The sequence below is a fragment of the Ambystoma mexicanum genome, chromosome 10, assembly GCF_040938575.1.
Source record: "Ambystoma mexicanum isolate Mex_15411 chromosome 10, UKY_AmexF1_1, whole genome shotgun sequence".
NCBI classification, from domain to species: domain Eukaryota; kingdom Metazoa; phylum Chordata; class Amphibia; order Caudata; family Ambystomatidae; genus Ambystoma; species Ambystoma mexicanum.
Window position 1 is genome coordinate 112,888,952 of NC_090932.1, and position 24,789 is coordinate 112,913,740.

Genomic DNA, 24,789 nt, shown 5'->3' on the forward strand with positions numbered 1-24,789 from the left:
CCCAAAAGGCCAAATTACTGCCCCCCAGAGCCCCGAGCACGCTCCCACCTGCCATCTGCTGCTGCCTGACTGCCTGCTGCCCACGTGCCCTGCTATTTGCTGCCTGCACGTCAGCCAGGGGTGCAGTTGCTGTGACCACCCCTGCTGGAACCAAAGACTCCCGACTGGGATACCATCGCTCCACAGCCCAGCCCCAGGACCCAGTTGCCCACCCACTCCTGCCTCTGGGGTTGTCCTGTCGGGCACAACACCATCTGGCACCACTGGCAACCCCCAGCCAGAGAGGCAGAGGGCCACCAACTTCACTGCCAGGGAAGTTGGTGTCCTGGTGGAGCAAGTCCTGGGACAGTATGATGCCCTCTTTGGAAGTTCGCGCGCCGACTATGAAGGGCAGACCAGGATCTGGATGGACATCGTGACTGCCATCAACGTGTAGGGGGTGGCAGTCCGCGACTTACAACATGTCAAGAAACTCTGGGAGGACTTCAGGTCCAGGACCCTCAACAAGGCCCGGCGCCTCTTGAAGGCAGCGGATGCCAGGGGCCACCTGTCCAACCACCAAATGAGGGTCCTGGAACGCATACGCCCAGCGCTCCAGGTCCTTGAGAGGCAGACCCGTCTGGAGTCGAGCGGTAAGTGTACATGCATACTGATTGGACGCTGTGCGTGTCGTGGTGTGCCAGTAGTGTGCAGGTTGCACATGTGTTTTTGTAGGGCCATGTAGGGATGTGTATGAACAGGGGCGTGTGGCTGCCACATGTGAGTCCTCTCAGGTGTGAGACACATCGATGGTGTATGTGTTGGTAAGCATGCAGGCCAAATGCAGATGTGGGAGCACACATGTTTGAATTTCTGTGTATGTACGTTGGCATGGTTGTGGTGTCACACATGGATGGTGGTTCCAGCTGCATGTATCTGCACTGTGTACATGTGCATGTGTGTGTATTTGACAAGTGTGCAACTGTGATGCAACATGGATGCATGTGACACTGATATGTAGAAGGCTGAATGCCAGATGTGACATGGATGGCGATCTCATCACTGCGACAGTTGGTGGAGATGTACACATTTATGTAAGTGTGGTGGCGTGTGTGCATGTCTTGTGCACTCCCCGTGTTTCATGTGATGTAAGGCTCACCTTCGGCTGCTCATGCTTTTTGTATGTTTATGGATGGTGCTGCCCGGTGCAATATTGCTGTGGAATTGTTCATGTGTGTGAGTTGAAATGACATGTGTGTTGGGGATTGTGATGCCATATCTGAAGTGTGACACTGCCACTCATGTGCAACTGTCATGTGTGTATCAGTCCATTGTACAGTGCCCTGATGCCTGTGTCCTATCTCTCCCTGTCTGCAGCGTCAACTGATGAAGAGGGCGGAGAGGGTGCTGTGGAGCAAGGCGGCAGGGATCGCACCGCCTGCCGGAGACGCAAGGCCCGGCTCCCCTCCCAGGTTGTCAACTCGTCAGGGAGTGAGGAGTCCGGTGCCGCGTCCCAGGCCGCAGCTGCACAGGGTAGGTCCAAGAGGCGGAGGTCAGAGTTGGACTCCTCGGCAGCAGAAGGGGCAGCTGAGACCCCACAGGGTCCGACGCAGGAAGATGGCACAGAGTTATCCAGGTTGGTGGGGGGTTTGGTGGAGGAGGAGGCCATGGAAGGGACAGACCCGGGTTCTGGAGGTGGGGATTCCACTGGTGCTAGTGGTGCAGTGCAGGGGCAGGGACAGGAGGCAGCACAGGCTGCCGCGGAGGTGCCTGTGTGTAATCCTGTCCCCGATCCTGTGACTGCATCATCCTGCACCAGCAGGGATGCCTACGTCCAGACCCGTTTTCAGGGAGGGGATCCACTTACAGCAACTGGCCTTCCTCTCCCTGCGGACGTGGCTATCCGGGACCGGGTTGAGCCTGTCCTGAGTGGGATGGCGTTGCGTCAACGGGGCATGCAAGGTGATCTGCAGTGTTTTCGTGAGGACACTGCACGTCATCTCGAATGCCTCGTTGACCGCGTTGACCTACTGGGATGGGTCACCAGGGCTGGATTCCTCCGTTTGCTGGACCTTGTTCCGACCCCCTCCTCACCTGAACCCCCTATGCGCCAGTCGTCCTCCATGCCATCTTCCCACCCATGTATCACCTGGGTACCCTGTGGAGCTGCCTCTGACCCTGCGGCCAGGCTGGTGGAGGACACATCCCTGCCACAGTCGGGAGTCGGACGTCCAGCAGGGGTGGCCACCTCAACAAATGCACCCCAGCCGGAGGAGGACATGCAGGCAGCAAGAGCCAGGGCACATGCACAGGCACAGCAGCAGCAACAAGGTGGGAGCCATGATAGTTCGGGGCCTTCAACATCGGAGGGGCAGTCATCGGCCTGAGGGCAGGAGGACCCAGGATTGGAAGTGTCTTCCGTGTGGCAGCGGTTGGGCCACACCATAGATGCGGAGCGGCATCGGGCGGAAGAGGTACGGCTCACGATGGTCAGGGCGGAGAACTCCATGCGGAGGGCACTAAGGCGGGCCGAGTGCCTCGAGGCAATTCGCAGGGAGTTGGAGGTGAACATGTCATCGTCCCTTCCAACCCTTGGGGCCATGGAAGAGGACCGCCTCTAGGACATTGAGCGGGAGTTTGATGATGCCCTGGCCCGGGACATCGAGAAGTGAGCCGTCGGACTAGCCCGCTGCCATTGTAAATAGTTTTTAGAGTTAGGTTTCCTTTTCCTTTTCCTTTTCCTTTGATTTGTGGTGAATGGACTATGCCACACATATTTGTATATATTTTTTTTATTAGGTAGTTTCTTAGGTAGGTTTCATTTCTTTCGTTGGGCTCATGGACCCTTGACAATGGATTGTACATAGTTGGACAATGGATTTATTTGAACTTTTTCTTTTGATTTCACCATGGATCAATGGATTTTTCTTTTTACGTTTCCTTTGGATTTGCGTTGGTGGAGGGAGAGTTTTGACTAATTTTCTTTAGGATTACTTTGGATTGGTTGTACTTTTCATGTACTCATCTTTTGCACATGCTTTTCATTTCATGTTTGCTATTTTGTTATGCTTTCATTTCATTGCTTTATTTTTGTACATAATACATTTTCATATTTTAGTTCCATGTGTGGGATTCGCTCATTGGGCAAATGCATGTGAAAATGTGGGTTTACACAATCAATGACGACCAGTGTGTGTGTGTGACGGACATGTGTTGATGTACATAGTTGACTTTTGGTTTGTGTCTTGAGATAGGCATGTCAGTGTGGGGTGGATTGGGAAATCATTGCATCTCAAGTATGGGGTGGCGTGCTGTGGTATTTTGGTATAGAAGTGGGCCATAATTGTGCATCTTTACTTCATGTAGAGGGGGGACATGAGTGGGGGCCTGCTGGCAGGTGCCCCTCACTGCTGGGGGGTGGGGGTGCTGGGGGACATGAGTGGGGGCATGCTGGAAGGTGCCCCTCACTGCTGGGGTGTGGGGGTGCTGGGCAACATGAGTGGGGGCCTGCTGGCAGGTGCCCCTCACTGCTGGGGGGTGGGGGTGCTGGGGGACATGAGTGGGTGTCTGCTGGCAGGTGTCCCTCACTGCTGGGGGACATGAGTGGGACATGAGTGGGGGCCTGCTGGCAGGTGCCCCTCACTGCTGGGGGGTGGGGGTGCTGGGGGACATGAGTGGGACATGAGTGGGGGCCTGCTGGCAGGTGCCCCTCACTGCTGGGGGGTGGGGGTGCTAGGGGACATGAGTGGGGGCCTGCTGGCAGGTGCCCCTCACTGCTGGGGGGTGGGGGTGCTGGGGGACATGAGTGGGACATGAGTGGGGGCCTGCTGACAGGTGCCCCTCACTGCTGGGGGGTGTGGGTGCTGGGGGACATGAGTGGGGGCCTGCTGGCAGGTACCCCTCACTGCTGGGGGTTGGGGTGCTGGGGGACATGAGTGGGACATGAGTGGAGGCCTGCTGGCAGGTGCCCCTCACTGCTGGGGGGTGGGGGTGCTGGGGGACATGAGTGGAACATGAGTGGGGGCCTGCTGACAGGTGCCCCTCACTGCTGGGGGGTGGGGGTGCTGAGAGACATGAGTGGGACATGAGTGGGGGCCTGCTGGCAGGTGCCCCTCACTGCTGGGGGTGGGGGTGCTGGGGGACATGAGTGGGGGCCTGCTGGCAGGTACCCCTCACTGCTGGGGGGTGGGGGTGCTGGGCGACATGAGTGGGGGCCTGCTGGCAGGTGCCCGTCAATGCTGGGTGGGTGGGGGTGCTGGGGGACATGAGTTGGTGATCACTAGTGCAAGGTGACATGTGGCTTGGCTGGGGGGCATGCCCATGGTGGATGGGCTGCCTGCGGGACATGACCAGGGGTGCAGGGTAGTCCCTGTGGTGTGGGCTGCCTGCAGGGGCCGTGGAAGGGGTAGAGGGCACACCTGGGAGGACCCACACTGCCAATTCACGTGTAGGACTCCCCACGCACCCCTGAAATACACGTACCCCGCTCCAATAGCATGTGAAACTTCCCGCGAACCTCAATGATACACATACCCCACTTGCACAGGGCCAATCGCGTGTGAAACTTCCCGCGAACCCCAGTTATACCCGTACCCCACTCGCACAGGGCCAATCGTGTGTGAACCTTCCCGCGAACCCCAGTTATACACGTACCCCACTCGCACAGGGTCAATCGCGTGTGAAACTTCCCACGAACCCCAGTTATACACGTACCCTACTCGCACAAGGCCAATCGCGTGTGAAACTTCCCGCGAACCCCAGTTATACACGTACCCCACTCGCACAGGGCCAACCGCGTGTGAAAATTCCCCTGAACCCCAGTAAAACACGTACCCCACTTGCACAGGGCCTACCGCGTGTGAAACTCCCCGCAAACCCCAGAATTACACGTGCCCCGCTCGCACAGGGCCTACCGCGTGTGAAAATTCCCACGAACCCCAGTTATACACGTACCCCACTCGCACAGGGCCTATCACGTGTGAAACTTCCCGCGAACCCCAGTAATACACGTACCCCACTCGCACAGGGCCTACCACGTGTGAAAATTCCTGCGAACCCAGTAATACATGTCCCCACTTGCACAGGACCTACTGCGTGTGAAACTCCCCGCGAACCCCAGAATTACACGTGCCCCGCTCGCACAGGGCCTACCACGTGTGAAACTCCCCGCGAACCCGAGAAATACACGTGCCTCGCACGCACAGGGCCTACCGCGTGTGAAACTTCCCACAAATTAGCGGGGTATGTGTATTTCGAGGGGTGCGCGGGGAGTTTTACATGCGATTGGCCTAGCGCGAGTGGGGTACGTGTATTCCGAGGGGTGCGCGGGGAGTTTTACACACGTTTTCGTGGTTGCGGGGCTGTATGCTGGTCCACTGGCCTGTGCGCCATGTACTGGATTTGTGCGCTGTTCATGGCGCACGGGGCAGGGTTGGGGGCGTAACTGGCACTGCTGCAGGGTCACTGAGCCACTCTGCGCCACGGCTGCTTAGGGATGTTAAAATCCATGAATACACTATGTGCCGAAATGGGTTTGGCGCATGCGGCTGGCGCAGACTGCCGCAGGCGCACACTGTGCGCCAGCCGCGTGCGCCACTTGTGCGCTGAATTCTATGAATTACCCCCAAAATGTTTTGATTCTCTTTCCTCTTTTGTAAAAGTTTTTATGGACTATAAACAAATAAATGGAAAAAAAGATACTTGTTTAATCTGTACTGTTGGCCTGGAAAATGCTCTGACTGGGAAGTGAGAGTTGCCAGCAGTCAGGGGTCAAGTCCTAAAAAAGTGGGGGGACTCATTAACATACCAATTGAATTTGGTGTCACCGCAAATTAGCATATCATGGTGCCTGCTGAAAAACAGTGGGTGGACTTCTGAAAAAGTGGGGGGACACCATCCACCCGCTGTACCCACGACTCCTGCCAGCACTGTCAGAGGCATCTGTGGTCTCATGCAAACATGCTCCATTGGACACGCAGGAGTTTTTAATAAAATCCAGGGGTTTATTTGTGCCCTCCAGTAAGGTCATAACAGAATCCATGGAGGTACCCCAATTTCTGTGGGAGCTCCAGTGCGGGATAATGATATTTTGTTCTGTGTACTCTGCCTCAAGTTCTGTGTGGACTATAAGTTGCTGGATGCTGTCATCAAGATAGAATCTCACCCCATTGCATGAACAGATGCGCTAGTGGACATGTTTGGCGTTACAAAGTACGTAAGAACCTTTAATTTCACTAGAGCATATTGGCAAAGTGTGGCAAGTAGAATACTGCTATCGTCACCCCAGAAGGACCTGCAATTTTAGGGTAATGCCTTTTGGATTAAAGAATGCTCCTAACACACTACAGAGGTTGATGAACCATGTTGATGTTTTAAATGGGCTTGGAAAATTTTACGTGGCATATGCTGATGATATTGCAGTCTTGGGCTCCACCTGGTGGGAAGAACATGTATAAAACCTCAGCAGAGTCTGCAGGCCCTTCAGCAGCCCCAACTGACCTAAAAAGGAGCCACGTGCCAGATTAGGCAGGGCTCAGTGGTCTACATTGGGCATGGGGTGGGGGCATGATTCAGCATCTACCCAGTAAAGTACACCTCTGCAGGACTGCCCCCCCCCCTCCCTCCCAGACCCAGGTGAGAGTTGTTTTGGGCCTTACTGACTACAACAGGAATTTCATGTCAGCCAATGGATACTGCCCTAAGTGCTGTAACTAACCTAAAACGTTGACTTAGATAGGGGAGTGTGAGAATGTCTTCCAGGGTTTGAAGGACACCAATGTAAAGCCCCTTTTCTCAGCCCCCTTGATCATAAGATACCTTTTTGTCAACAATGTGTGGCTTCTGGAGCAGTTTTATACCAGTTTAATCCCAACATGGTGATGAGGGCAGGGCACACCCTCTTTATTTCATCAGCAAGCAATAGAAGGATATTGAAGCCCGCGGTTCAAGTGCACGGGGTGTTGGATCCCGCATCCGCTTTCTTGTCTCTGCCCTGGAGGGCCACCAGACCTGGACACTGAAGCCACGCCCACCCACCATACTTTTGTAGCAGCTCCAGCCTGAAAGGGTGACGCTCGCAGGTCAAGGGCACAGGGTGTTGGTGTCCCTTGGGGGGTGTTAGTGGACCCGCAGGGTCAGATTGGAAGGATTGCCCACCCCCCATTGCACTACACAGATAGTGAGGTGAGACTGCGACTGAGCTAAAGCTGGGCGAAAGCCGGGTATCTGGCTGGGAGGGTGAGGCCAATAGCACCTTTGGGGCGAGTGCTCAACCATCTTGTTAATTTTGGTCCATAGTAGTGCCAGAGATCTGAAATGGAATTGGTGGACTTCCCAGCCCCTTTCTCCCCTCTATCTCTGCAAGTCTACCCTTTTATCAAGCCTGCTAGTCCTCATGGAGTCTGAGTCAAAATCTAAACGAAAGATGCTCGTACTGTGCAGGAAAGGGGGGCACTATCCACCAAGCTAGGACAGCGCCAGCTGCTGCAATACTGATAGTATCCCCTGTATTGACAGGGCTCCTGCTGCCATTGCTATTGACATTGACATTACCTCTCCTTCCAGGGGAGCCAAGGAGCCACCTTGTGAAATACTAACATGCTCCTCCAATTTTATGGGGATGGTCTACCCTTCAACAAACGAGACCGGCCAACTCCTGGGGTCTACCCCTGTTGTATCCATTCCCGCTGTGTCGATTCCCGCAGTGCTGCAAGGTAAACCAGCTACCACAGGGAACCCAGACAGCTTTTTTACGCCTGTCGTTTCTGGCCCTGGAACCATGGGGGTCTGCAATGCTTTTGCCTTTCCATTGGCCCCAGCTTTGGCAGTCTACCCCTCAGCCCTCCCCTTTCCCCGGCCCTATGGATATGGAGACTGATGCGGCAACCAGGTTTAACTCCAACTGCAGCTCTGGAGTGAGAACATGTTGGCACTAGTTTCTTTCTCCGCCTAACCCCATTCAGGCCCCCGAAGCCACCTACCTATGGAAGTCAACCCTGCCTCGGTCAATCACAAAAGGGGGCTCATAATGTGGGGGTCTGCTCCTGTGAACGGGTGCTCACTGAATTGGAAGCCATACAAAAATGCCTATTTACTCTGATTGAGGCCCAGGGGAGGTCCGGGGAGGGGAGCGAGGGGAGGGCTCGCAGGGGGAGCCTGCTGGCACTTCCCCTACTGTCAAGGGGGCCCATCACCCGTCCCTACTCCTGAACACAGCTCCTAGCAAAATGATCTCTTGTACAGCAATAAGATAGCCCCAGGCTGAGCATCCTTGACTCTCCACCGCAGCCATAGAGCCTCCCACCTTTCGTAGCAAACCTATCACAACAGAGGCCCGTATGTCATGTGCACTAAAAACTAACAGTCCCAGGAGGAGAAGAACTAGTGCACGTAGTTATTGATTAAGAGGCATACGCCCAAGCTACTTTTGTATGGGGAGGAAAGAAAAACGACTCTATACCTTCATGGGGTACCAAAGTTGACTTTAGGCAGGAGAGAACCGAGGGATGCCCTTTCTAATAAATACCTCAACTGGCTCCGTACCATTGGCAATTGCCCCTTTGTGACGACCAGGGAAGTCATCGTGGGCTGCCTTAGAATGTCCAGTGAGGGTGAACCTCACGCTGACTCCGTCAAACTGGTTTTTAAGAATGAGCAAGCGCCCAGGGGCATAATGGGAAGATCTGGGCATCATGGTAGGGTATCCAATAGCGGGATTGTTCTGAGCCTATGCCCCTATGTGGGATCCGTAGGCCCCCTGGAAACGTCCCAACTAACATTGTCCTATCTGGAGCAAACCTCACACCCCTGGGTAGAAGGGCAGTTGGGAGCTGATGGGGCCTGGGTATTCGTATGTGTGAATGGTGTTCATTGTTCCCTACCTATTCCATCTTCCCTTTATTGATGCATTGAAATGTTGGCAATGTTAGAAATGTCTTGTTAGGTTGTACTTTGTTGGCCTAGGCCGAATAAAGTTAATGATGATGAGGATATAGAATTGAGGTGGGTCACTGTTGAGTAAGAATTCTTTGTAATTGCTTTGGTGTATAGAAAGATGAGATCCTACCTATTTGGAACTCTTCATTATAAAGATAAACCACAAACTCATAAGTTGCTGATAAACATGAAGGGTGAGAATTATGATGATCTCCAGTTGTCGTCACTTCTGCCCTAGGGGTAGCCCCTTCCCATGAGGCCAGGTAGGTGAGGCCGTTATCTGATAGTCCCCCTCAGGGTGGCACTCAGTTGGTGAATCTCCTGGTGAGGGAAGCTCCTGTGGCATTAGTGACGACCTGGACAGAACGCAGTATTCCCATAGCCCACCTTACCTTAACCCACCTCCCTCACCAACCCCCTACAACACCATCCCTAGAGGTACTATGTATTTCCTTAAAACCAGTAAAGTAGGAAGTACTGGGAAGAGGAAGAGTGTGGGCTTCTCAAGGGACATATGTCCCTTTTGTACTGAGATGAGGGAGGGAGCAACTGACTCACTGGGAGCCTTCAAGATCAGTACTGTGATGAGGAAGAAGTGCAGAAAAATAAAGAGCACTCTATAAACCATACTGAGCGGTCTAGTCTTTACAGACTTCCTATTGGCCAAGGTACAACTAAAATAGAAGAGGGAAATCCAAACAAGGAGAGAGTCCTTCCCTGGAGGATCCGAGAGATTCAAATCCTGTGCGAAGAAGAAGCAGCAGCCGGTGGCAAAGATACCCATTTGCAGAGGCGTCCCAGGAAAGTCTGCCTTGGAAAGGCTGGAGGGGGAGACACGAGGCTGAGCAACCAGCTTGGCGAGAAGGCTGGAGCAAGGAACTGCCTGGACCACAGAGCCCAACAGCAGCGACCCACTTCAGAGCTGCCGCAGTGCCTGGAACGATCAAAAGAGGCCAGAGTGTAGCAGGGAACCAGTGCGGAGCCGCTGTAGTCCCTGGTACGATCGGAAGAGGTCAGAGAGTAGTAGGGAACCGCGGCAGAGCCCCTGAAGTCCCTGGAACAATAGAAAGACACTGGAGAAGTGACCCCAAGCCCGCAGACAACTGAGACACACCGGTAAGTGCCTGTAGGATGGTGTAAGTGCCTGTAGGATGGTGGGAGGACCGGAACGGTCAAAGGCCCCCCAGAAGGCAGAGAAACCACGTAAAAGGGGTCTGGGACCCGAGAAAGAAAGAAACCGATATCAAAGGGGTCTGGGACCCGAGAGAGAAAGGAACCAATAAGAAGGGTCTAGGATCCGACAAAAGGAATACCTGGCAGGATAGTGAACCAGGTATAATTGCTAAGAAACAGGAAGAGCTAAGAAGGGCCTGGGACCCACACACAATAACATACTGCCTCCAAAATGATCATCATACTCACAGTACCTGGCTGGGTAGGGATACAGGTGGGCTGTGAACACTGAGGAATTGTGTAGAGCTGGAGAAAGACCAAGGGAAGTGAGACATACCCCCTGGTATTATTAAACATTGTGAAAGAAGCCAACAGAAGGGAGTCATTCTCTTTGCACTGGGAAGAGGTTGAGAAAGGCTAGGGGAAGGGAGGGAGACATACACTCTGGTCTTGATGAACATTAAGAAAGGAGCCAAGAGGAGGGAGTCATTCTCTTGGCATTGTGAAGGGCCTCATAAAAGCCAGGAGTAGAAAGACATTTTTGCTGGAATTGGGAAAACCACTGAGAAACCTGAGAAAGGTCAAGGTGGAGAGAGTCATCCCCCAAACACTGTAAAGATGTGACACTTTTGTTCTACGTGCCTTGCTAGAACCCCAACCCAAGGAGGCTTTTGAGACTTTTGATTTGTATCCGTTGCAAAGAACATTTTGTTTGCATCACCCATAGATGCACTTTGGGCTATCATCCAGAAGAAGGGAGCCAATCTTCTGGACCAAGACGACCACCCCTCTTTCTTAGTTGAGTTTATAGTGTAAGAGCTGGAAATAGGTTTTGGACACAGGATGGTGGACTCTGCTTTAGACTAACATCCTGACAGTTTCCTTAGTATTAGTTGAGGTAGGGAAATCCTGCTTAGAATAGGGTCAGATAGGGTCTTCTGTTTTATTTTAATCACTAATAAAAATCTATAGCCACAAGCCTGCCAACTGTGTGTCAGTCTTCTACTTCTACACCCTTACATATGCTGTGAGGAGTGGGATCTGGTCTAGTTGACACAAACTGGGGGACCCATAGGTTTAGGAAGTTCAGTTTGCAAGCAACCAGACCCCCGGTCACCATCAAAAAGTCCATAGGTTTTGACTTCTGTAGCAGCCGGGAAGAAACTCTTGAGCTCGGGCAGACACAGTTAATTCCCACAGATTTGGTTGTGACCCCACCCAAAGGGACCTACATACCATTTGAAGACAGAGGTCGAAGTGTGGCCGTCATGACCCCCACTTGACCTGCAGCCCGAAAGCAAAGAAATGAAAGAATTACATCACTCCTGGGCCCTTCATCACCATCGTCGATGTATCGCAGACGTGAGCAACATTACTCGCACACACAGCCATTCAAACTATACCCGACTGACAATATGGGGGGATAGAGTTGTCATAGGTCGAACAAGTCGACTGACTATAACCTCAAAAATCTGATGACATCACTACTTACATCACGACGTAGATGCATTTAGACATGAAGCATATAGGCATCCATGCACAAAGCTACACAAACACTTTTTAGTTTATTGCAGATAGACACGAAAACAAATGCTTATGACTCACGCAGATAGAGGACTGACACACACACCTACATATATATCCTTTGCTAAGCAGAAACAGCAAGATGCCAAGAATACATATATCTAGCTTCCTCATGCTTAATTGCGACTTAAACGGGTGGCCATAAGAACAAAGATGGAAGCCATAGGTGCAGTCCGTCTTGCAGGGAAGGCAAGACAGACTTCAAATATATGGAAAGGGTAACAGCCTGATTCAGCTAAAGGCAGACAGACAGAGCTCCCAGCACAGACACGGTGCACATCTTAGCCAAGGACAAGCAGAGACGGAACGTTTTCAGTTTAGAAAGGCTACAAAACCTGCAATGAATTTAGCTTAAAATCCTAATAATTACATGCAGAAGAGCTCCATTTCGTGGTCCCTACACATGTGACCTGGAAGCCAAGGACAGTGCCTATTCACTCATGGTAGATGGAGGAAAGCTGTTCCCATTGAACCAGAGGTGGAAAGATACACTTACTACACAGGTTCAAAGCTGGATGTAGGCTCTCAGGGCTTAGGCGTTCAGAGATGGCAACATAATGGGAGCATATAGCATCTTCGTGATCATTCCCATTGCCTTGAATAGTTTCACTCAGCCTGGTAGCTGTCCAAGGTCCCAAGGCTGGGAAGACACGTCCTGTCCAATCCTTAGCTACCTTTCACATTAAGGCACACTATGTTTCAGTGAACAATAATTTACCTGTCAACCTGTAACTTTGTAATTGTTACATTTAGTGGTGGTCCTAGGAGGAGCCACCAGATACGGCGATCCCATAGCCAGACTAACGCCTACGTATAACGTATATAGTTTTCCTAAACTGACCAATTCCCCTCCCTGATAGGTTTTTGGGGATGCAACTTCTTATGATGTCATGTATGGTTAAAATGGTTGACACACATTTGGACGATGAAAACCTGTCGAATTCTATGCTGTTCTACTGTGATGCCTCACACTTTGTTTGATAATAAAGATAGTAAACTTTGCCCTATGGTTGAGTCTTCCATTCTTGCAGCTGGGATTTTGTTGGGGCCCAAGTACCCTCTTGCTGGTAATCGGGGTAGCTGCTCAGAGTGCCCCTGTGGCTCCTTAACAAGTGGTAGCAGAGGAAGTTTGCTAAAACCTTTTAGCACTAAGCTCGCCTCATCTGGCTGAATGCCTGGAGGGCTGTGCAGTGACCCGTGAGAATCAGACCCCAAGACTATGCATCGAAAATAATTGCAGTGGTCGTCAGAAGCAGCCTTGGAGGAATTCCTGCCCGCTCCCCTTGGGATGCCACGCAGACCGGATGGCAGAGTGGCAGATTCTGGGAGAGTCAGTGTCTGAGGGGCTTCAGTGGATCATGGAGTGTAAGTATAGGCACAACTATACAGCAAATACAGAGGAAGGGAACGTTCTGCTTAGTGTTGTGTTTTTGTGTTTCTGGGTTTCTTGTGAAGGTTACCAGTTCTTTAGGTGGTCAGTTTAGGCAGTTAACGTAGACGGAAAGCTTTGTTTAGGGATGAAAATATATAAAATACTATAAAAGGTTACCTGTACTTGAGGCGTTAGCTTGGCCTATGGATGAAAAATATTACAAAACAACACAAAAAGGGATACCTGTGAGTTTGGCAGTTTAGCTTGGTTCATGGATGATTATGTCTGGTTACTAGTGTAGCACCTTTGGCTGACTCACACCCTGATACAGCCCTTTCTAACCATCATCTCTCTATCTCTAACACACTTAATGTCCTTGCCCCTGTCATGAGGATCGCGTGAAGCCCAAATCCAAGTGCAATACTTGGTACAACTCCAACCTCGTCACCCTTAAATGCAAGTGCTGGGCGGCTGAGTTGAAGTGGAAGGCATCAGGTGCTTGTTCACCCCAGACTATGTGTCTAGACAAGTCTGATCTATGAAAGTCTCATCAATGCAGGTTCTCCCCTGTTCACCCAGAACCATCAAGGACCACATTGAAACCCCTGCTCCAGCCTTGGCCGATTTCTGCAATCACTCCTTTGCCACAGGAACCTTCCCCTCACCCCTTAAGAACTCCCTTGTGCACCCCTTCTAAAGAAGCCCTTTGCCGATCCTTCCTCTCTGGCTAGCTATCGCTCAATCTCCATCACTCCTTTCCTGGGAAAACTCTTGGAAAAGCTGTCCATCTCCCAGCTTAATCCTCACACTGAATCTGTTGGTTGTCACCATGACCACCAGTCTGGCTTCAGAGCCACCAGAAGAACGGAAACTGCTCTCCTGAAAAAACGTGAAGACCTGCTCTCCAACCTTGATTGTAACCTTCCTTCTTCATTCTCCTCAATCTTTCCTCTGCTTTTGATACGGTCAACCATGCCATTCTGCTCAATTGCCTCAGTGATAACCTGGGTATCACTGATCAGGCCCTGACCTGGTTGACCTCGTTTCTCATTGACCGACCCTCTAAGGTCCAATATGGGTCTTTACTTTTTTCCATCTCTCTCTCTACTTGTGTCCCCAAGGGGTCTAACCTTTCTCACTGGTTTTTCAATCCCTATTTGGCACCTCTTGCCCACCGCATTGCTACTTTCTACTCCAGCATTCAGTGTTATGCGGATGACACCAGATCTCCTTCAGGCTCCCCTCAGCTGCCTCTTCTCCTTCAATCATAGCAGAGTGTCTGGCTGCAATTCAGGAATGGTGCGCAGCCAATGATCTCTGCCTTAATGCCAGTAAGACTGAGATCCTCCTCATCGAAACACCAGCTCCCTCCTTTCCTTCCTCTCTCTGACCGCCCACCCTTGGCCCTCTTCCCACTCCTACCTGCGAGCCTAAGAACCTTGGGGTCATCTTCAACTCCACTCTCTCCTTCTCTCCTCACATCTCCGACGTCTCTAAGAAGTCAAACTATCAGCTGCACCTCCTCAGAGGTATTCCTCCTTTCCTCTCCTTCCCCCAGAAGCTCACTGTCTCCAGAGCTCTGGTTCTCACTAGTCTGAACTACTGCAACGGCCTCTTTCTAAATATTCCTGCCTCTACTCTCTGACCTCTACAACTTATCCAGAACAGGACTGTGAGACTTGTCTTGGGCCTCAAGCCCAGGGATCATATCTCTCCAGCACTGAAATCTCTTCCCTGGCTCCCCGTGGTGGCAAGGATAAAGTTCAAGACCCTTTGTATCATCCACAAAGCTTTCTGGGGCTTGGGACAGCACTCCCTCCAACTTTCTCTTCCTAAACAGCTCTTCACTCATCCACCTCCAACTCTCTGAGGGTCAGTCGCTTTTCCAAGCAGAGAGTTGGGGGAAGATCTCTCTCTTCGGCTGGAGCCTCCCTCTGGAACAACCTCCCTGCCTCTCTCAAACTTGAGCAGAACCACCTCCGGTTCCGTAAGTAACTCAAGTCCTTCCTTTTCACTTCCGCTTTCTCTCTTCCTCTCCCCAACTGCTCCACGCACTGGTCACTGGCTACCCCCTGAACGTGGGCCCAGGCTCTTGCATGTCCAGTTGACCTTCACATTGCCTCTTGGCTCTGCCAGCACTTGTGGTCTGTATCTCCAACCCTACAGTCCCCTCGCTCTGCACTTTTGAGCCACCCTCTGGCTGCACTTATTGAGTTACCTGTACTTAGCCACCCGCTGCCATCCCCCGTCCCCTCGGCACTTCTATCCTTCTCTGCACTTGAGTGATCTGAATGACCCAAGGCCTAGTAACATTGTTGTTTTGTCCTCCCTCTGTTGCCCCCTCCTTGTCTTGTCGAGCCTAGAAACAATTGTGTACAGGCACGTAGTAAATGCCATATCATATTGTAAGACTGGAGGGGGTATCTGTACTTCTGCCCCCTTTACGGTAGGCTAAGGGCACAGAAAAACCCCAGCAAGGCTCTCAATTTGGTATAAGGTGGCAAGCAGCCAGGCTTAAGCTTTTAGGAGGTGATGGAGGCAGGTTATTAAGTATAGTGTTTCCCCAAAGCCCCCACAAAGGAATGTCCACACACTTTGTTAGGTGATAACACAGCTCCTTTATATAAAATAAGGGTTGCTATTTCTTCCAACAGTATACACATATAAACAATAACACTTGGTACATGGAGAAACGTATTCAGAGCATGGTAAATATATACACTCTATGTGGTACCACACACTACTTAAATTCAGGAAGAACTGCAGTAACTGCAGACAGTTTAAAATGGCAGGTGAATTCTTAAATAAGGTGTAACCAACAGGGAATAGGAAAGAAAGACATGCTGTTATGAACAGTGGCAGAATTCTATTTTTAGACTAGACAAGTAATTCTGAGTGAGGATTCCCCCAACCTGGGCAACCTGTAATAGAAAAGCTAGGGAGTAACTTATGTTGCCTTTTACAGCCCAGTCGAATATTGTTAAATAACGTTTGTACTTTCTTTGAAAAGGTACCACCCGAAGGTACCTGAGAGGCCACAGGAGAACAGGATCCTAGACGAATCGGGGACCCCTGTACAACCCCTGAGGCTTGAAGATGCTTTTCCTCATCACAGTACCTTTGGTGCCTTGGCAGGCGAGTGGCAGAGTGTCTTGGCTTTACTCAATGGTTCCCTCCGAGGATGGACCCCCTTTGGAAGAAGGAGCCACTGGGATGCTGAGGCCAAGAATAAAAAGGAACCAACGTCTTTCAGAATGGCAGCAGTTTGGCTCTTCGAGGTGCTCTCCTTTGGTCGACGATTTCTCAGACTGTAGACGTCCTGTGAAGAAGAAATTTGCTCTGGTTTCCTTAAAGGCTTGGTGGATGAAGATACAACCCCTGGGACCCTTTGATGACTTCTGGCGGCGACGGGTGCATGGTCACTTTTGGTGTCGGGTTTTAGAATATCGCAGTTGTTTGACATTTGCTTTTTTGGTGCTGCAGCTGCAACCTGGACCTCTGGATGGCTTCTGGTGACCTGGACTCGACCACTGGAGTGGACCTCAGACCCTCACCAAGTCTGGACCCTCGGGACGAATTTGTTAGCTTCTGCTGGCAGGAAACCCACGACTCTGGGCTCTCTCCGGCGGAAAAAAGTGGTCAGTGGTGACTGCAAGGATTTCCTTTCAAATATTCTTAGGCAGTTTGGAACTTTCGCAGCTCTGACTGTCCAGCGGCACTATGCCAGGGTACCCCCTCTTCTGGGTAATAGACAGAAATGGCTTCCAGCGGCCACAAAACACACCTCCGGAACTGCAGACTTAGACCCTACAGCAGAAAGTCAGGGATTTTACCCCCCTCAGGGAATTGAAAGCAGCAGCAGGATACACCAATCCTATTTTTGCACCACCCGTCTATAGCAGCAAAACCACACTTAGCAGGGTGAATAAAAAAGCAGAAACTGTCAGTGCCGAACATAAGGAGCACAGCGAATTGGAAGCAAAACTGAGAAAAGACTACGAGGGACAGACAGGACATAGTGGGGATCATGAGGCGATAGTCCTGACAAAGAAATTGGTAAGTAGACAGATATTGCTTAACCTGGACGAAAAAAGCACAGGCGAGTTAGGTTACACGGAGGTTGAAGCTCCAAATCGTAAAGATGCGTAGGAAGAAGCAAAAGAATGGGCAGAGATAACGGAGGAAGTACAGAGAAGAGGAACGGAAGAGAAGGAGGAATACACCAGGTTGAGAAGAGAACGAGAACGAGTAGTAGAAGAGAGGGAACGAGAGAAGAGAGAAAAGAAAAGGCAGAGAGAGCTAGAGGATACAGCGATGAGAAAGGCCAAAAAAGAGAAGGAGAGACTGTTGTACATCAAGAGAGAAAAGAGAAGGTTGGAAGTCGAGCGACTCGTTAAAGAGCGCCGACATAGAGAAGAAGAGAAGGTTAGGAGACACAACCGGGAAGGAGATGAAAGCAAAGCGAGACAGTCTAAGAAAACAGCAGACACCAAGACGAACTTGACATGTCTAAATGACACTGAGGGAGAGGGAATGCGTAGAAGAATAGGGGAACTCTATAGGAGCAGAAGGAACAGTTTGGTTCCCTAAAGACAAGGAGGAGTACAACAGGGCCCTCGCTGAGGGGGAATGTGATTCTTCATATAAAATGAAGGGGAAACAACGTGAGAAACCGATGTTAAGGAGGCTCAGGTTTGAGGACCAAAGAGAAGGAGACTGTGATGATAGTATTGGGACCATGGGGTCAGATGAAGATCGAAAGGAAAGCGATGATGACGAGAGGGTGAGGTCTTGCTGCTGCTCCAGGGAAGTAAGCACTGACAAAGACACATTATTGGGAGAAGGGGAAGACATGGAAGGAGATGAGGGCGAACCCAATGGATGACTGGAGCATCCCATGGACAGATCGCATACTGCAGATGAAATTACTCCATATGCGCAGAGGCTCAGAGCCATGCCAGGACGGAAACGGGCAGAGATGACAAGGGTGTTCACAGCCACTAAAGACATGGAGAGACATGATGGAGGAATGAGACTGACACAGTTTCCATTACAAGCGAAGGGTGGTGGGCGACCACACTATATACCATGGCAGCAACATGATCTGTAAGCTAACACCCTTGATCGTATTTATTGTATAACTTAAAGACAATACTCACAGGAACGAGAAATACCATCTGAAATGTCAGGGGAGGAAGTATAGCTCAAGGGCAATTGTTTTTTCTTGGGAGCAAGACAACGCGATGCAACACAGGTTCGAATCCAGATCCCGCACTTGGAAACCAATCGCTGGTATTAAGCACGTTATAAATGAACAATAAATTAAAATAAAAAAGCCAATAATCCCTGTTGATTAAACAGGGACCCATAAAGGCTATAACGGCAAAGGGAGTTGTGCAGCAGAGTTTTGCAGTCACTGTAGACTGTGCCTGAGTCTGTTTTCACTTGCTGCTGTTGGAGGAGGAGCAATTTATAAAAACCTTGCTGCTACACAGAGCTCACCGCAGAGTTTTGCAGTCACTGCAGAGTGTGCCGAGTCTGCTTTCACTTGCTGCTGTTGGAGGTAGAGAAACTTATAAAAACCTTGCTGCTGCGCGCATCGCCCGTGGAGTTATGCAGCAGAGTTTCGCAGTCACTGCAGAGTGAGAAACCGATGTTAAGGAGGCTCAGGTTTGAGGACCAAAGAGAAGGAGACTGTGATGATAGTATTGGGACCATGGGGTCAGATGAAGATCGAAAGGAAAGCGATGATGACGAGAGGGTGAGGTCTTGCTGCTGCTCCAGGGAAGTAAGCACTGACAAAGACACATTATTGGGAGAAGGGGAAGACATGGAAGGAGATGAGGGAGAACCCAATGGATGACTGGAGCATCCCATGGACAGATCGCATACTGCAGATGAAATTACTCCATATGCGCAGAGGCTCAGAGCCATGCCAGGACGGAAACGGGCAGAGATGACAAGGGTGTTCACAGCCACTAAAGACATGGAGAGACATGATGGAGGAATGAGACTGACACAGTTTCCATTGCAAGCGAAGGGTGGTGGGCGACCACACTATATCCCATGGCAACAGATCGATAAGGATAATCTGAACTGCAAGCTACCTTTGTTGACTACAGGGACTGGGAAATTGATTTATGAGATAGGAAGACTGACAGCATGGACAACACTGGCAATGGGCGACATGAAGAGTCTACTCTCAGCCATTCTTGGGGAGGTAACAGATGATGTTTGGAAAAGAGCAGGATACCCCGGAGGGACAGCACAGAACATGGCGCACAATGGCGCACTGGTAAATAACTGCCAAGCAGCCATCTGGGAAGCTCTAAGGGAACAGTACCCGGACACATCTGACATAGGTGCAATAATGACACGCAAAATGCTTCAGGACGAAGACCCAGTCCAATATATTCAGGAGATTAAAGAGCATTTGCATCTTGAGACAAAAGAACTGTGGGATAAAACAGTGGGTTTATTTTACCATATACTGTATCAAGGGTTGCCAGAACAGGTACAGAAACAACTGAAGAAATGAGTGGGATGGAGGCTAAACCATGGTCTCAGAACCAACTACCTACAGTGCACTATTGTCGGTTAATGCAGGAGAATGCGAGAAAGAAGCGTGAGGAGAGAAAGCATGAAGAAGCGAACTATCGAAGTACACAATGGAAGGAGTGATATTGACAAGCAGAGAGGGAGTAGTTACCCAGAATATGCAAAATCGACTCAGACAGTAGGAGGAGGCTTTGTAGGAAGGGTTGATGTGAACGACTGGTCAAGGGAAAGGGTAGGAGTGCCCTGGGGAACCCTGGGGGTTTGGATACCAGATGCAACAAGGTGGACATGGATTTAATGGGGGACAGCCCCAAGAAAAGTGCACAAGATCACACAGTGAATAGCTTTGAGTCAAACAACATGCACTCAGGAACCAAGACACATGTACACTAAAACCCAGGATGTGCAAGTAGAGCGTGATAAGAATACAAATATATGAAAAGGGATGTGGGGTAAGCGCTAAGAAGCTCCTTATGAATACAAAGAAATTTGGCAAGCTTCTTACCCACAATTTTTGTTACAGGTACTGCCAGCCAGCACTAAGCCCACATACAGGGCAAGCAGCAACATGATCTGTAAGCTAACACCCTTGATGGTATTTATTGTATAACTTAAAGACAATACTCACAGGAACGAGAAATACCATCTGAAATGTTAAGGGAGGAAGTATAGCTCAAGGGCAATTGTTTTTTCTTGGAAGCAAGACAACGCGATGCAACACAGGTTCGAATCCAGATCCCGCACTTGGAAACCAATCGCTGGTATTAAGCACGTTATAAATGAACAATAAAATAAAAATAAAAAAGCCAATAATCCCTGTTGATTAAACAGGGACCCATAAAGGCTATAACGGCAAAGGGAGTTGTGCAGCAGAGTTTTGCAGTCACTGTAGACTGTGCCTGAGTCTGTTTTCACTTGCTGCTGTTGGAGGAGGAGCAATTTATAAAAACCTTGCTGCTACACAGAGCTCACCGCAGAGTTTTGCAGTCACTGCAGAGTGTGCCCGAGTCTGCTTTCACTTGCTGCTGTTGGAGGTAGAGAAACTTATAAAAACCTTGCTGCTGCGCGCATCGCCCCTGGAGTTATGCAGCAGAGTTTCGCAGTCACTGCAGAGTGAGAAACCGATGTTAAGGAGGCTCAGGTTTGAGGACCAAAGAGAAGGAGACTGTGACGATAGTATTGGGACCATGGGGTCAGATGAAGATCGAAAGGAAAGCGATGATGACGAGAGGGTGAGGTCTTGCTGCTGCTCCAGGGAAGTAAGCACTGACAAAGACACATTATTGGGAGAAGGGGAAAACATGGAAGGAGATGAGGGAGAACCCAATGGATGACTGGAGCATCCCATGGACAGATCGCATACTGCAGATGAAATTACTCCATATGCGCAGAGGCTCAGAGCCATGCCAGGACGGAAACGGGCAGAGATGACAAGGGTGTTCACAGCCACTAAAGACATGGAGAGACATGATGGAGGAATGAGACTGACACAGTTTCCATTACAAGCGAAGGGTGGTGGGCGACCACACTATATACCATGGCAACAGAGTTTTTGTAACGCTCACCTGATTCCCATAGAGGCGCCGGCCTTGACTGGGCGTATACCGTATCTTCAAAGGTGATGTGTAACACACGGCTGGCTCTTTGGGCTGGACCTCTGTGCACTGTATGTCTGACTCGAGGGGTAAGATGTCTTAGGTAAGTGAATGCCGTGCTCTCCATCTGCCTCGGGGCAGGGTGCTGTAACCAGTTTCTTCACTGGATAAGGGGAGCAGGCCTCTTGACTTCAGAGGACTGCTGTCCGTCGTTTACTGCACGAACGGTAAGTTTCGAGTAATTCTAATGTCTTTAAAGTCTTTAGGAATGATGTTTCTTGTTTTGCAGGGTTCCGGCGATGGCGGATGACGGGCTGAAGTGAGTTGAAGATGGAGCCCGTGTGATGAATAGAAGCTCCTGGAAGCACGTAAGTAAGCGCTTGTTGCCTGCTTCACGATGCGCTCTAACTGTCTTTTTATTTTGCAGGTACAAGTTCGGAGCGGCTGCAGGGTGCCGGAATACCCACTGGGTTAGATGTGGAAAGGAGTAATGGCACGTGAGTATTAAAGTTCCCCAATGTCTTTAAACGCACCTTGTTTTGTCTTTCAGATGCGGGATGCAGCGCCGAAGGCCTCCGGAGCGTGCAAAGAGTTGGTAAGCTTTTGTCTTTCAGATGCCGGAATGCAGTGTGAAGACCTCCGGAGCGCACGAAGAGTAGGTAAGCCTTTGTCTTTCAGATGCCGGAATGCAGCGCGAGGCGTTGGTGACAGCCGATGGACCAGGTAAGTGAAGAGCTGTCACTGAAGACCGTAATGCTAACCTGTTCTTTCTTGTCTTTATAGGTGTTGCTGAAGACTGGATTCAGGATGGTAAGCCTTTTTCCTTAGGCCCAGGATCAGATGCAGAAGACACGATGAGCGTTCTGCTGCAGAGGATGCAGAATAATGCAAAGCAAGATTCATCCATCGGGTGTGGTTTAAATAGCCTCCTGTAGTGCTTAGGTGTCTCCTTCCACAGCCACGCCTAGGTAAGAAAAGAGTTCCTGCTTTCCAGAAGAGTTCCAGTGTTCTGAATCTAGGGAGTGGCTCCTGCCCCACCCAACAGGAAAAGTAGTTCCAAACAGAAGAGGATCAGAGGCTCAATTGGCAGGCAAGTAAGCAGCATGGTCTGCTGCAGGTAAGTCCACCCAAGCATTATGAGCCTGGCGCTTCCCGCGCTGGGACTGGGCATATTTATGAGCCTGGTGCCACTGGCGCCAGGACTGGGTCCAAAAGGTCCCAATTGGGACTGGTTGGCACTCGGAACCTGGGTTATGGATCTGCTTCCAAGGGAGTTGGGAAAACCCTGACCTTTTGGAAGCAGAGATCATGAAAGTACCCCCCCTCAAGGCCCCTCCCAAACCGGGCTTCTCCGGGGGTTTTGGCTTGTCAGGAAATGTTCGGTGAAATCTTTTGATTAGGCGAGGAGCGTGGACATATTCAGCAGGTTCCCAGGATCTCTCTTGGGGGCCGTAGCCTTTCCAGTCAATTAGGTAAAATAGTTTAGATTTGGAGATCTTGGAGTCCAGAATGCTTTTGACTTCAAACTCGAGTTCTCCATCAACTAGGATAGGTTTTGGAGATTTAGTTAGTCGGGTTTGAGGTTGCACGGGTTTTAATAGAGAGACGTGGAAGACCGGATGTATCTTCATGTGCGGGGGCAAGTCCAACTTGACCGCTACTCGGTTTACTATGGTAGTGATGGAATAGGGACCAAGGTATCTTGGGTTGAATGTGCGTGGCCCTTTTAGAGGTAGATATTTGGTGGATAACCAGACTTGATCCCCTACTTGATATTGAGGGGCTTCCTTCCGATGTTGATCTGCTCCTTTCTTGTATTGTTCTTTAGCCCTTTGAAGGTGAGAAACAGCTTCATTAAAGGCTTGGGTGATTGTAGAATGCAGGTAGTCTACTGCTGGTGTTTCAAGATCTTGGAGGGGATCCAACTCCGAGGTTCGAGGGTGACTGCCGTACAAAAGAAAAAATGGGGTTTTCCCAGTTCCCGAATGGACAGAGTTATTGTAGGCATATTCGGCTATCCAAAGGATGTCTTTCCAAGTTTTTTCAGTTTGTTGCAGCATGCAGCGTAAATACTGTTCCAGAGTTTGATTGGTCCTCTCGGTTTGTCCGTCGGTCTGAGGGTGGTGACTGGTCGATAGTCTCACATCAATTTGAGCCGACCGACAGCAACTTCGCCAAAAATGAGAAATAAATTGACTACCTCGATCCGAAATTAGAACCGAAGGAAAACCGTGCAGTCGGACGTTGTTTTCGAGAAATTCTCGGGCCAGAGTTGCTGCTGTTGGCAAGCCTTTGAGCGGAATAAAATGCGCCATCTTGGAGAATAAGTCCACGATTACTAGAATCGTATTGTATGCGGAGCATGGAGGTAGATCGGTGATGAAGTCCATAGAAAGCGTATGCCAAGGGCGAGGTGGGATGTCAATAGGGCGTAAGAGGCCTGCTGGTCTTTCCTTTTGACTCTTGTTTTGGGCGCATACTCCACAGGACATTATAAAGTCTCTGATATATTTTTTCCAAGACGGCCACCAGAAGTAGCGCTTGATCTTTTCTGAGGTCTTGGCCATACCGGGATGTCCTTCCATTAAAGAATCGTGATAACAAGAGATTACTTTTTTCTGTAAATCTGTGCTGGGTAGGTATAATCGTTCTTGGAAATACAATAAGTTGTCCTTTACTGCAAAGTCCTTTCCCTGCAGATGCCAATTCTGTATGTCTGCTGGAGTTACAAGTTGCCTGGCTTTATCCTTAACTTCCTCTATGGATTCTGTGGCGATTACACCCAGAATTCTTTGTTCGGGAATGATTGGTACAGGTTTAGGGTTGATCAAGTGTTCTTCCACTCCCATCCGAGAAAAGGCATCAGCTTTACCGTTCTTTGTACCAGGTCGATAGGTAATTATGAAGTCAAACTCGGCAAAGAATACTGCCCAACGGAGTTGTCTAGAGGATTGGGCTTTTGCGGTTTTCAAATATTGCAGGTTTTGGTGATCCGTAATCACAGTAACGGTGTGTCGGGCCCCCAGCAGATAATGCCGCCAAGCCTTAAAGGCAGACTTGATAGCCAGAAGTTCCTTGTCAGTAATCGTGTAATTGATTTCAGGAGGCGAGAATTTGCGGGACCAAAATGCCACGGGATGGAACTGATTGGTTACCGGGTCCTTTTGTGATAGAACTGCCCCCATGGCAAGGCTTGAAGCATCAGTTTCCACGATGTAGGGGAGTTCGGGGCGAGGGTGTTTTAAGATTGGTGCAGAGATAAATTTAGTCTTCAAATCCTGGAAAGCTTGTTCCGCCTCGGTAGACCATTCAAAACGTTTGTTTTTCTTTAACAAGGCAGTGATGGGCTGGACTATTCGAGAGAATTCGGGGATAAACCTGCGGTAAAAGTTAGCGAAGCCTAACATGCTTTGCACACCTTTTACGGAGGATGGTGATGGCCATTTGAGAACTGCATCGACCTTCTTTGAATCCATACGCACTCCGCCAGGTGATAATATGAATCCCAAGAATTCAACTTCAGTCACGTTGAAAACACATTTTTCCCATTTAGCGAAAAGTTTGTGTTGACGCAATCTTTCGAGGACCATTTTC